At 38.6% G+C, this 13,129-nt stretch overlaps 1 protein-coding gene across 2 annotated transcripts in view; it reads left to right on the top strand.

Annotated features, from left to right (window-relative positions):
- The first annotated feature begins 1,758 nt into the window (after positions 1-1,758).
- Positions 1,759-13,129, top strand: part of LOC122807165 (urea transporter 2-like) — a 235,351-nt gene continuing 223,980 nt past the window's right edge. The window contains exon 1 of one of the 2 annotated variants that reach the window (XM_044078200.1): positions 1,759-1,805. The gene's annotated coding sequence lies outside the window, so the exon portion shown is untranslated. The remainder of the gene's footprint in view (positions 1,806-13,129) is intronic. The other variant, XM_044078209.1, reaches the window with a different exon arrangement.

Here is a 13,129-nt window from a genome sequence, read left to right as displayed (position 1 = left end):
GTATCCAAGAGACAAGATGGAAGGGCAGTGTAGCAAAGTTTACTTGGAATAAAGATTCTACTAGTCAGGAGGAGGACAGGCTAGAAATGGTGTGGGAATTGTGGTGAGGGAGAGACAATCAGACTCTAGTGTAACAATAGGGCAGTATTCATAATCTCAGCCTATGCCCCACTGCAGGGTTGTGATAGTGAGGAAAAGACTCCATTTAGACAGCAGTTGCAGGGCCTACTAAATAAAGCAGGACAACATTAATTGTTGCTATGGCTTGAAGGTGCCCAAAACATGGTTTAGCAAGAGAGGCAGTCACAAGATCACATACAAGAGTCGCCAACATGCAACTCATGTAGCCTTTCTCCTGGCAAGGAAAGCACAATGGGGTAGAATCAGTGATTGCAAAGTCATCCCTTGTGAAACAGTCAGCCCACAGGTAAAAAAACACACTGGTTGCCACAATCAGCTGCAAGCAGTGGTCAGAGAAGACTCTAAGGTCAACACAGACCATGCTGAAAACCCGGAAGTTGACTGGAGAGAAAACACAACAGTTCAAGGAATTACTCAGGTATCAATCACCTCATGAGGAAGAGGTAATAGGTGGAGTTGAAGAAAAATGGCTGTGCCTCAAAACAACATTTGTGAGAACTACAGAACAGATATGTGGTCAAGCCAGGTATGGAAGTAAGGTACATAAGGGAAGCTGGTGGTAGAAAGTCCATGAAGTCATTAAAACAAAGAAGCAGTGCAAGAAAAAGTGGGAGATAAAAAAGATGGACCAGGCTAGGAAGGAATACTGGTTGGCTAACAAACAGGCTAAAAGAGGAGTTGTAATAGTAAAGCACAATGTATGTCCACCTTCTGGAAATTGACTCAGTAAATGGCACAAAGAAACTATATCAGGTTGTAAGGCAAAGACAGAAAGATAATGAAGATAATCAGACACCCTTCATAAGGGATGCCAACAACCACCCCCTCACTAGTCCATAGGACATCAAAGGCAGATGGTAGGAGTAGTTCCAGTAGCTTCTGAATGAAGAAAACACAACATAAGCTGTACTTCCGAAGACACAGCCTATGATGAATGAACTGGAGTAGCATACCATTGAAGAAGCAAGAACAGCACTAAGGAAATTAAGTCCAGGGAAAGCAGCAGGCTCAGATGAGGTCACAGCAGATATGACAAATATGTTGGGTGAGAAACGGCTCTTGAAGATACTCATAGATGTGAGGAAAGAAAGGTATATCTAACATACTGTCTTGCTTTATTACATTGTCATTGGTGGCAACCAAGTACTATTTTATAATTTTTTCTTTTTAACTGAAATGAAAAATAAAAATGGATCCTGTAATTGTTTCTTGGGGTGTATGACTGAACACTTATTTTCAGAAAGTCTATAGCATGTCCTCCATTTAGTCAAGAGAACATAGCCTATTAATTCTGAATGTCTGCTCTGAAATTGTTCTCATACCTACTCAAAAATCAGCCTTTTGTCATCCTGAGTATACATAAGTAACATTTCCCTGTTCTTAAAAAAAAAAAAAAAAAAAAAAAAAAAAAAAATCAGTGTCAAAGTACAGCATGTACTTGCATTTTCTTAATATGTTAAACAGCTTCCAAGGACTAGTGTGCAAACTTGTCTTGTCTTGTTGTGAAAGTGCTATTTCACACTGATGAGACTGATACGTTTACTCCACCTTCTCATAAATTATATAGCAGCTAGTAATATATAATCTGTGGCATATATGTAATCCTCTCTCTCTCTCAAAGTGTACAACATTTGATGTTGACAGCTTCATCTTTGTTAGACTTGGTAAGTTTTTTTTCAAATAGTTTCATAATTATTTTAATGCTGCTTACTGTTTAGACTGATTATTGTGAGTAATACTAAACAGATATACACAAATTTACACACATGCACACAGACACACAAACACACACACACTCACACACACACACACACACACACACACACACACACACACACACACACACACAGTCACACACCAATGACAACCTGGAAAATGTTTGTATAGCAGTATTATATACATCTGCAATTTACATCAAACACACAATTGTTATGCAATATTATGCTGTTCTAAACTAAAAAAAGAAAAAGATTGACTACAAAAGGATATGCAAAAAATTCCTATAGAGTGATGTGAGAATGCAAGTCGGTGAACAGAAGCGATGTGCTTGGTAATTTAAGACTTATTTCAGCTAATATTTTACAATATGGTTTTTAACTGAATGCTCTGCCTGTCATAAATAATTGTCAGAAATTAAACCGTAAAATTGTACAAATCCATGTTGTTTAATTTTATGAATAAAATCTGCCCTCATTCTCATCCTTTCATCTCATATGTGTATCTTACAAATCAAAATTTCCATCTGTAATCAAATACTTTTAATGTTAATTTGCTGCCTCAGATTGTACATGTCCAAGAGTCATTTTATTCAAGAATTACAAACATCTGCAAATATTTTTATATTTTAATTATAAGCCAAGCAACCCAAAGTCATTCTTTTGTTACTATTTGTTTTTTGTTTTTCAAGTTGCCTTTCAGTTTTTCTAGCCCGTGTTGCTCAAAATGTCACCTTTAAACTATAGCTGGGTGTTATCTTACTTTGTTTAGGAATTACATACATTGTTTTATAAAGCAAAACAGTTAAGATTACAATAAAATATAGTTACATTTACGAAGCACTCTAGATATTTTAGCATACCGCCTGATATAATTTTTCTAACCCACTTATTAAATGTCACCTAAGTATATAACTTGCTTAGCAGTGTGCCTTTAGAAAAAGGGAAGGGGGGGGATAATGTGGAGACAAGAGAAAGAATGTATAAGGTTTCTGTCTTACCTGATTACCAAAGCAATATGATTTGTTATATTGGGACCATACAGCTTGTTTATACTATATCTGGCCACTATATGAACTAATTCTAGATTATTATTCTTTAAAGTATAATGTGACCAGTATCTGACACCCCTGAAGTATCAACTTTCGAAAGTGAGAATCACTGGCTAAGGAGGTTGAAGCTCAGCTTGTTCCTTTCAGAAAATAATCTACTATTTAAATTAGTTCCCTTGATTAATGAGTACTTGGTTAGCATAGTGAGATGTAGAGTGTATTAGCTCAGTTGACTGGAAATATAGGGTAATTGTGTTTGAAAGTTTGAGTAATGCAAATTCATCCATTCCGCCTGGAAGTTTGGGTTGATCAAATAGAGCAATAGCCTACATATTATTGATTTTGTTGATAACTGTATGTACTGGAAACTCTGTTTGTGAGATAAAAAGACTGATAATGCCAGTCCTGTGTTTGCTTAGCCATTGCCATTTTTTTATTAACTAGAGTAAGGATTATAAAGTTTTTTTTATGACATATTTTAGGGAAATAACCATCTAACCATCTTTATTGCTAAATACCTCTATTGTTCGGGTAATATATTTAATGCTCAGTAAGTTTGTTAATCTACTGTGTAGCTGTAATTAACTGCAAGAAACTTTGCTGAGATCTGTGCCAATTCCTAAATAAGAAGCCCTTTCTGTATTCCAAACAAATGGGTAAACAGAGTTAAACTGTTTAACATAGAACAAATGTAATTTACACTTTCATACGTACTTACTAGGATAATGATCCATGAGGTAGATTTAGAAGCCTAACCCTGCAGTCCAAATAAGTATCTATCCCTATTATTTTAAGCATGTTTAATCCACAGCCCTTCATATTATCTGTCCATAAGGACAAGGGTGCCATTTCAGAGAAGAACTTGAAGTTTCCCATCCACTCATCCAGATAATGCTTGAATACAGTAAGAGACATACTTTGTTTTATATGGAGTATAAGACAGTTCTACAGAAGTGGTGTCTCTGTGAGACATATCTGTTCCTCCAGCATGTTTTGTTTAAGTTACATAAGAGACTGAGATCTTTTGAGTGGGTGTTCTGACATTACAGTACTTGTGAATATGCAATAAATCTGAAATGATAGGGTCAAGGCTTTATAAGTGAGACAAAGATTGCAGTATGATACCCAAAATAGGAACAGAGCATTGAGATTATCAGTGTAACTTTTCCAATTTAGGCCCTTGATTTTCTTAGTGAGAAAGCATTGTGGTTGTTTGAGTTGCGTCAAGTGTTTGGTCAAGTACATACTGAAGGAGGCGCTATACTCAACAATCAGCCTAATGAGTGCAGAATACAGTGGAATGATCACCTCCAAGGACCTGAATGCCATACCCTTATGAATACACTATGCAATGAAAAAGGACTTCCTTACATTAGTGGGCACAGGGTGATTGAATGACAGCACTGGAAGAACACCCTCTGCTTGAACAAACAAATAAGACAACCTGTAAACTCCTCTAAGGGCAACTTTGAAAAAAATTTAGCAACATAGCATTCCTCAGCTATATCCATAACCTAAAAGGTAGAACCCAGATGTGTGCTGAACTAGCTGTGGATGGCATCACACACTGATCCTGCGAAAATAGCTAACCTATTAGCCAACAGATTTGGTGAAAATTTCACCCCCTGTCCCGTCCTAACATTCCACAAAGCATTCCCACTACATCTCCCCCACCTTACATCTCCAAAGAGTAAGTCATTAATGCTCTCTCTAGGGCCAAAAATACAGCCTCTATGGGATTGGATGACATCCCAGGTTGTGTTTTAAATGGTCTAAAACATGAGTTAGCAACTCCATTAGGTACTCTCTTCAACCACAGTCTGAGTACTGGTTTTATTCCTGCTGAATGTAAAACAGCAATAGTCATCAACCCTTCATAAAAGAGGTACAGCAACAGACCCTGGGAACTACAGACCCAAAAACATACAAGTGCATTGCTTTGCTGATAATAGAAGTTAACCCTGTGGGATACTAGATAAGCAAATACAGCAGTTTTTATAGTTCTTTTTGGTTCCTTTCTATATGCAAAACATGCATGGACAAATTATCATGGACCTTATAAGAAGCATATAGGTGATCTTCAAACCCTTGATCCAACACAGTTTGGTTTTGTCAAAGGCAGGTCATGCCTGTTAAACCTGGTGGACTTATTTGAGAATATCACCAGAGCCATAGGTGAAGGCAAATCTATGCATACAGCCTATCTTGACTTAGCCAAGGCCTTCAACACAATCTCACATTTGGGCATCATTGATAATTAACTTTCCCAGGTGAATATCAGCCCTTATATTGTCAGGTGGGTTGCTGACTGGCTCACAGACAGATCACATTCAATCAAAGTTGGGGACTTTACCTCAACCAGCAGACCTGTCAGTAGTGGAGTTCCACAGGGGATAGTGCTGGGCCCCCTATTGTTTGGAATATACTTCCCAGAAGCTCAGGCCAAAACAAAGGGGCTGTGGCTGACTAAGTTTGCTGATGACTGCAAATTAGTTGCAATCAGTGAATCCAAAATGATGTCAATATACTTAAAGAGGGACTTACACAAACCAAAGATTGGTGCCAAAGCCATGGACTCAAACTCAGTGCTAAAAAATCCATTATCCTCCCCTTCGGTAAAAACAATATCCCTGCAGATTATCATATAAATAATAATACCCTAAGTAACAACTCAGTAGTGACAGACTTGGGAACACAAGTTCACTGTTGCCTAAACGTTGACCACCATGTGTCTATTGCGGTAAGGAAGGCATTCTACGTTGCATATCTCATTAGCAAAGGCATTGCCTCAAGAGTGAAAAAGGGTATAACTCCCCTGTAGTCAACTCTGTTCAGGCCAATAACTGCATGCAAGGCTTCCTTTGGTATGTACCTTACCAGGCACCTGCAGCAATTTGAGAGACCTCAAAGATTTCTAACGAAGAAAATTCAGGGTCTCCAGCACATGTCATACATTGACAGACTGAAGTCACTGTACTCAGTAGCATGCAGACTACTTAGAGGAGACTTGTGCCTGGCCTAAAGATGCAATCTCAGATCCAAACCTAATGGAAATGCAGCACATCCACAAGTCAAAAGGGACAAGGGTCACCCACTCCAGGGACCTTATCCTAGTCTGCGATATAAATTAAATAGGACCTGCTGGAATGACAGATATGTCTCTCAGAGGTTGTCACTCGTCTGGAATAGGCTACCAATTCACATCAAACAGAACTCCTCTATGACCCTGTTTAAGCGTAGCCTGGATGACTGGATGGGAAAACGTAAATTCCTACTGGGGATTTCACCTTTGACCCTCCTAGATATGGGCAGTCGTTGCTAACTAATATCTCAAGTTTAGACAAGATCTTTCATACCGGGTTTCTGTAGTATGATATTGGGTGCACACAGCTAGGCTTATAAAGACCTTCAGGTCAATAGCTCAGTAACCACCTATGTATACCTATTGTATACAGGGGTTCCCAGGTCCCTCAATCTGGGTAAATTTTCATGGGTGTAATATCAACGTGTTAGTTGTAGGGAACATCATGCTTTCCAAAGGATACAATTATACATTTTTGGTGTTTAGTTTTAGACTATGGCTTTGACATCAGCTATTTGTTTGGAATCTGCCTTCCTGTAGGATATTGTCAATTGTAATGAGAATTATTTCTTTTGGATTGCATACTACCCTACCCTTGTACTTGGTGAGTTATGTAATCAGTAATGCATAGGTGTTTGCCTTAGATTCTTTGGGGTCAGGTATGAGAAATAATAATTCATTAGCAGTCATACTACCTCATTAGTAAAAACAAGCTGTTTTAGAATGTCTCCCATTGCCCTGGACAGTTTTTGGAGGTTCTAACCTATTTTATTAAAACTTATACTGTAGCAAAAAGTAAATGGGTAAATAGGCAGTCGGGTTATAGCTGCTAGAGGATTTTTGTTTTAATATTTGTAGTGAGTTTATGTATTAACAATTTAGTAATATAAAAATGAGAAAGGAAAACTGCAGTCTTTTAGCACCTTACACATGTACATTCAGTCTGAGCTATTAGATATTTTTTCTGCATTAATATGTATGCTAAAAACACTTGAAGCTGCTGACCAACTAAACATTTTTTAACATTATATCAGATTTGTCTGTCTACTTCAATCCCACACTGATCTAAGTGATCTGATGTTGTTAGTAGTGTTATTTTCTTTCAGGATACAAACAAAAATATAAATGTTTTATATTCTAATTAAGTAAGATAATAAATTAATGAGACCTATAGCATGAGAGTTTTTTGTTAAATTGTCACTTTTTCAGATGTCCAGATACATTTTTACAGTAACTTGACATTTGTCAGGATATCCCATGCCTCCTTTCAAAGGACTTGGTTTCATTTTTTTCCAAAATAAAAATTCTGTGTTGTAGAAGTCTCATTAATGATGCTAATATGATAGCAACATGTTTCAGATAAAGAATAATTTTTTCTGTAACACAGGAAAGTTAGAAATATTTTGTGTTCTAAAATCACATTTTCTGTTTTCCATGTTTTTTTCCACAGGACACAACTGCCAAAATAGGGACTGTACTTCAATGGGGGTGGGGTGGTGGCGGGGGCAGGTAATCCTAGTTCTTTCATTAGTTTATATAACACCATGGTGGTAGCTGCTTAGCAAGATTTGGGTGGTAATTGTCACTGATGCCTTTGGTTGATGGGGTATGAGAATACAATTCATCTTGCGGGCCATCTAATTCTGATGCCTTCACTATTCTAGAGAGGTCAAGGTTTGTTTTCAGTTCAACAGTGGATTGTTGTTGGTCTTGAGATAGTCTGAGGACCTCTGTCTTTTGGAAGATTTGTTAATATTGAATGTGAGTGCACGTGACTTGGAGTGACATTGTACATTTTGTAGATTAGTAGGTTTGGGTGTTACGCATACCATGAATGGGATGGACTGTGAAGTATAACCTTAGTTTTCCTATATGCACTGGAAAACTTAGAACAATATTGCACAATTACTAGGGTAACTTCATGCCAAGATTCACATACTTAATACCTGCTCTAAAGTCTGACAGAAGCAATTATCCTGAGATAACCTATCTAGTAGTGTTATTTTTAGGTATCTTTGTAGATTAAGTAATTCCTGCTGTCAAATTAAATGTGTTTGGACAATGAGATTAATCATACACATTAGAAGCATATGGAAGTGCCTCATAAAAGCTATGGACCATATCTGTCTTTTTCATGGACTATATAGCATTTATGCACCTAGGTGTGGAGCCATTTATCAAAGCCTTAAATTGTCACAAATGTTGCAAAGAGCCTTGCAGGATAGGGCATAATAGTACCTGACTGCGAAGATATTTTATGTGATCACCAAAAACATTAGAAGAAATGATACAATGAACTTAGGTCTTCTGCTCAATATACAATGTGTTCTTGGTGTGTATGATGTCTACCATTTTGTGAACAGTTAGACCTTTGTCCTCACACTTTAATGTTAGTGTCCATTTGGCCAGAAATCACCGATGTTGGTGCTTACAAAGCTGTAGTGACCTACATCCGTATTGCAGTAGAAATCTTCTTCTTTCACCAAGTCACCATGTTCAAAGTCTGAATCTGCTACGGTATATCTAGTTGATTTTACATCTCTATTACATTTGTTAAAGTAAACTGGAAATTTCCACATGTTCAAAGTCTGAATGTGGTATAATATATTTATTTGCTTTTAGATCTACACCATATTTCATAGGATCATAGGAAGTTTCTAGGCTAATGACCCTAGGGCCCTTACAAGCCTTGCCAAGATCTACCCTTATTTCCACAATCAGCACCTATTGCCCCTGTCTAAAAGGAACATAGGTGGAACCCCTGTTGTGAATTTATGGTACCCATAAAATTGTCTAGATTGCATTTAAGCAGTTAAGAGGGCCAATGAGGTGCTCTGATTGACATGAAGTAGAAGTCTGTTCTAAAGGTATAGTAACCTCTGGGACACAAATCTGTCCCTCCAGCAGGTTCTTTTAATGTCACATACCAGGTTAAGGTCTTTAGAGTGAGCAACCCGTGTACCATTTGACTTATGGAGATGCAGCATTTCCAACAAAGGAGGGTCAGAGATTGCCTTGTATGCAAGGCAGAGATCACCTCTGAGTAGTCTGTATGAAACAGAATAAAGTGACAGCGATTTCAGATGATCCACATAGGAGAGATGCTGAAGACCTTGGATTTTCCTTGTGAGGAACTTTTGTGATTTCTCCAATTTCTGCAAGCGCTTAGAAAGGTACATACCAAAAGGGGCACTGTACTCAATTATTGGCCTGATGAAGGAAGAGTACAGGGATGTTATAACTTCTTTTTTTCTGGAAGCAATGCCCTTACTTATGAGATGAGCAACACAGAATGCCCTTCTTATCACTGGGGAGACATGGTGGTCAAAGGTAAGGCTGCTGTAAATCTGTGTGCCCAGGTCTCTCACCACTGAATGTGTACTTAGGGTGTTGTTATTGGTGTGGTGATTAGCAGGAACATTGCCCTTACCAAAATGGATGATAATACATTTTTTTCATTTAGTTAAAGGCCATGACTTTGGCACCAATCATATGTTTATGTAAGACCCTTCTATAGGACGTGGACAACATTTGGAGATTCTATGACCACTCCCCATTTGCAGTCATCATCAAACTTTGTCAACCACAAACCTTTAGTTTTTACTTGTACTTTGGAGAAATAGATTCCATACAGTAGAGGTCCCAGGACTGATTCCTGTGGAACACCACTGGTGACAGGTCTGCTGTTGGAGGTGGATTCCCCTATTTTGACTATATGGGTTCTATCAGAGAGCCAGTTAGCAACCCATCTAATGATATAAGGGTTGAAACCTAGGTGGGTAAGTTTGTCAATGATTCCTGAGTGGGGGATAGTAACAAACACTTTGGCTAAGTCTAGGTAGGCTGTATGCACAGACTTCCCTTCATCCAGGGCCTTGGTGAATGTCTCCAAGGAGTGCACCAGGTTTAACAGGCATGATCTCTCTTTTGACAAATCCAAACTGAGTAGGGTCAAGTGTTTGGAGATTACCTATATATTTGTTGATAGGGTCCACTATTATTTGCTCCATGGCCTTGGGGATAGGGCTAGTCAGGCTAATAGGTCTATAGTTCCCAGGGTCAGTGGAAACACCACCTTTGTTCAAGGGAATAATGGTGGCCATTTTCCATTCCGATGGGACAAAGCCGATGCTTAGACTGATTGAAAAGCATACCCAATGGTGTTGCTAATTCTTGTTGGAGCCCATGTAGGACACAGCCTGGGATGTTATCAGGTCCCATAGATGATGTGGTTTTGGCCTTAGGGCATTTATGACCTGTTCTTTAGAGATACAAGGTGGAGAAGAGGTGGTAGGGATGTCATGTGGTACATGTGACAGGGACAGAGGGGAGTGAAGTTTTCACAGAACCTGTCAGCCAACAGTTTAGCGATGTCCACAGGCTCAGTATACGGGGTATCATTAACTACCAGTTTGGCACAGATCTGGGCCTTTCTTTTTAGGTTACAGTTGTAACTAAAGAACGCCTTATGGTTGTCTTTAGTTGAGGAAGTTAATTTGGATTCATAGTTTGCTTTGGAGGACTTCACATGAAATCCTATTCACTTGTTTAAGCTGAGCAGGGAATGTTTCCAGTTTAAGGCTCGCTCCCTTTTTCTCTTTGATAGCAATTTCTTATTATTATTGTAAAGCCTGTTAGTGGCAGTTGTCCACCAGGCAGTTTTGCTCTTCCTTGAGGAGCTTGTTTTGGTCCTGTCAGGTAAAGCTGAGTCAATACACAAAATCACATATCACAAATCACACATCACAAATATCCAACTCATCCTTAACCCCTAATAAAACAAATTGCTTTTATTTACCCACAACAAATCAAAATCTACTCCTCTTTCCTTTTCTATTACTTCAAAAAACGGTACTATAATTTCTCCTTCTTCCCATACCAAACTCCTCGGTGTTGAGATTAACAAAAACCTTCTCTTTGATGTCTCTCAAACCATCAAAAAGGTTCACAAAAAATGGGTCCACAATAGAGACATAAAAACTCCCTCTCAGATCAAACACAGATCACCCTATCCCAAACTCGCCTTTTGTCCACACTAATGTATGCAGCACCAATCCTTACCCATATCAGAAAACTTGACCTTGACAAACTTCAGTCATGCTATAATAATATTGCCAAATTTGCTAACAACGCCACTGTCAGATCCCATCATTGTCTAGCTCTAAGGGACTTAAAATGGTTAGAATTTCCTCAGCTACTAAAGTACCACCAAATGATTATTGCCTATAACATTCTGAAGTATCCTGATAAAACCCATCACTAAGTCAACTACATACCTACTATGCAACAAATCTCACACTCCGCTCTAGGGACAAATCACTTCTATGCATCTCTAGGGCTAACAACACTGCTGGCAAAGCACTATTTTCCCACACTGTTGCTAGAAACTGGAACAACCTCCCCCCATCACTGACCTCCATCCGCACTACCTCACACTTCAAAAGCTCTAAAATCACATCTCATAAGCACCTGGCTTTGCCCATGCATAACCTAAAATCACTGCTTTAGCTCTGTGGATAGTTGGAAGGGCTTATTACTTGCCTACTGTAAATGCTACAGTTTTTTACATCCAACATTTTTTATCTCTTTAATACAGCTACTTCATTTTAACATGATGTATGTAATGACTCTCAATGCTAAATTGTATTTTGTCTATTTAACTGCTGAGTTGTATCCTGTCTGTTTTACATTTCTGTCTTATTACCTGGATTTTGCTGTTACAGTATGTTATTATCAGTTTTTACTACTATGTAGTAATGATAGTTACTTCAAATGAAAATGATTTCTGGTCAGATCTCACCAGAGAAGACTTCACAGTCGAGGTGCTACAGTAGTCCCTCATATTGGTAAGCACCAGATCCAGGATGTTGGCACCCCTTGTGGGGGTGTCAAGCAGCTGGTCCAGGGCACTGGAGTTAATGAAGTTGTAGAACCTTTGGGCAAGTGAGTGAGCACAAGTAATTTACCCAGTCAATGGATGGGTAGTTAAAGTAATCCAAAACCATGGTGTTTGAATGTATCTTGATAGTGTCAAGTAGATTCAAATAGGCAGAGTGGGTGTCCTGATTCATGGTGGGGGTCCAGTACCTAGAAATGACTTTAATAGGTGTCCTACCAAAAGTTAATTGCTAGACTGCTTCAGGATACCCATGTTGACCAAGCTGGCTGGAGAAACTGTAGGAAATTGTCCATCCATAGTGTTAAGTAAAGTTATATGGCAAGGAAAAGAGGTTGCACTTAGGAATGGCTAGTGGGTGAGAGGTTGTGTTGGTACCTCTATGGCTAGGCTTAGTGTTCCACCTGACAGTAGAGGAGGGCTGCGAAAAACTTTTGCAGGACCACAAGCAAAGTGCTAAGGAAAAATTTAACAACCAAAAGGTTTGCGTCTATAACCACCAATTGTAACCACTGCTATGCGGCAGTGCACAATGGTGCGCTACATGCAAATAAGTGCCAATACAGGGCTTAAAATAAAACAAGAAATAACTCTTTTAACTCAAACTAGACAATAAGGGTGCTCTCTCTGAGCTCTGGCCATTCACCCTCGAACAGATGGGACTCAGACAGCACTCTCCTCCCACAAAGGTGCAGAAGGGCCTTCACCAACAAAGATGGCTTGAAGTTGATGCTCAGAATTTACAAAACAAACCCAAAACAGCAAAACCTGGAACTGGACTATGCTACAGCTGAACTAGTACAGTATACAGTAAAATGTGGCAAAAAACAGTTCAGACAATTCCAGCAGATAGTAGAATGCAAACAAAAATTAAGAGTGCAATATAAGAGCAAACACAGACAATTACAGTTAGTTGAAGCAATTGATGCCTCAGATCTTTCAGTAACTCATTCAAGAGCTGGTTTTAGTACTCAAGTGATACCAGTCTTGAGTCAGCAAGTCTGAATTTAGCCTATGCTATAAAATGCAATAGTACTAGAAATTCAAAGTGCATAAAATCACAGTCACAACAGCAAAAAACAGTTTAAATAAAGCAGCAATTCACCAGCAATTTTCGGCTTATAAGGGTGTAGGCTATCCTCTCCTTCCACAAAAGTTAAGACGATGAATCCTCCTAATGTAAAGTAACTGGTTTGGAACCCAAGTGCTTAAACCAGAATAAAGACACTTAGAATAACAAGCA

This window comes from Protopterus annectens, chromosome 1.part1 (genome assembly GCF_019279795.1).
Source record: "Protopterus annectens isolate FY-2018-M chromosome 1.part1, PAN1.0, whole genome shotgun sequence".
NCBI lineage: Eukaryota > Metazoa > Chordata > Ceratodontiformes > Protopteridae > Protopterus > Protopterus annectens.
Note: the sequence above shows the minus strand (reverse complement) of the source record. Positions and strands in the feature narration are given on the sequence as shown.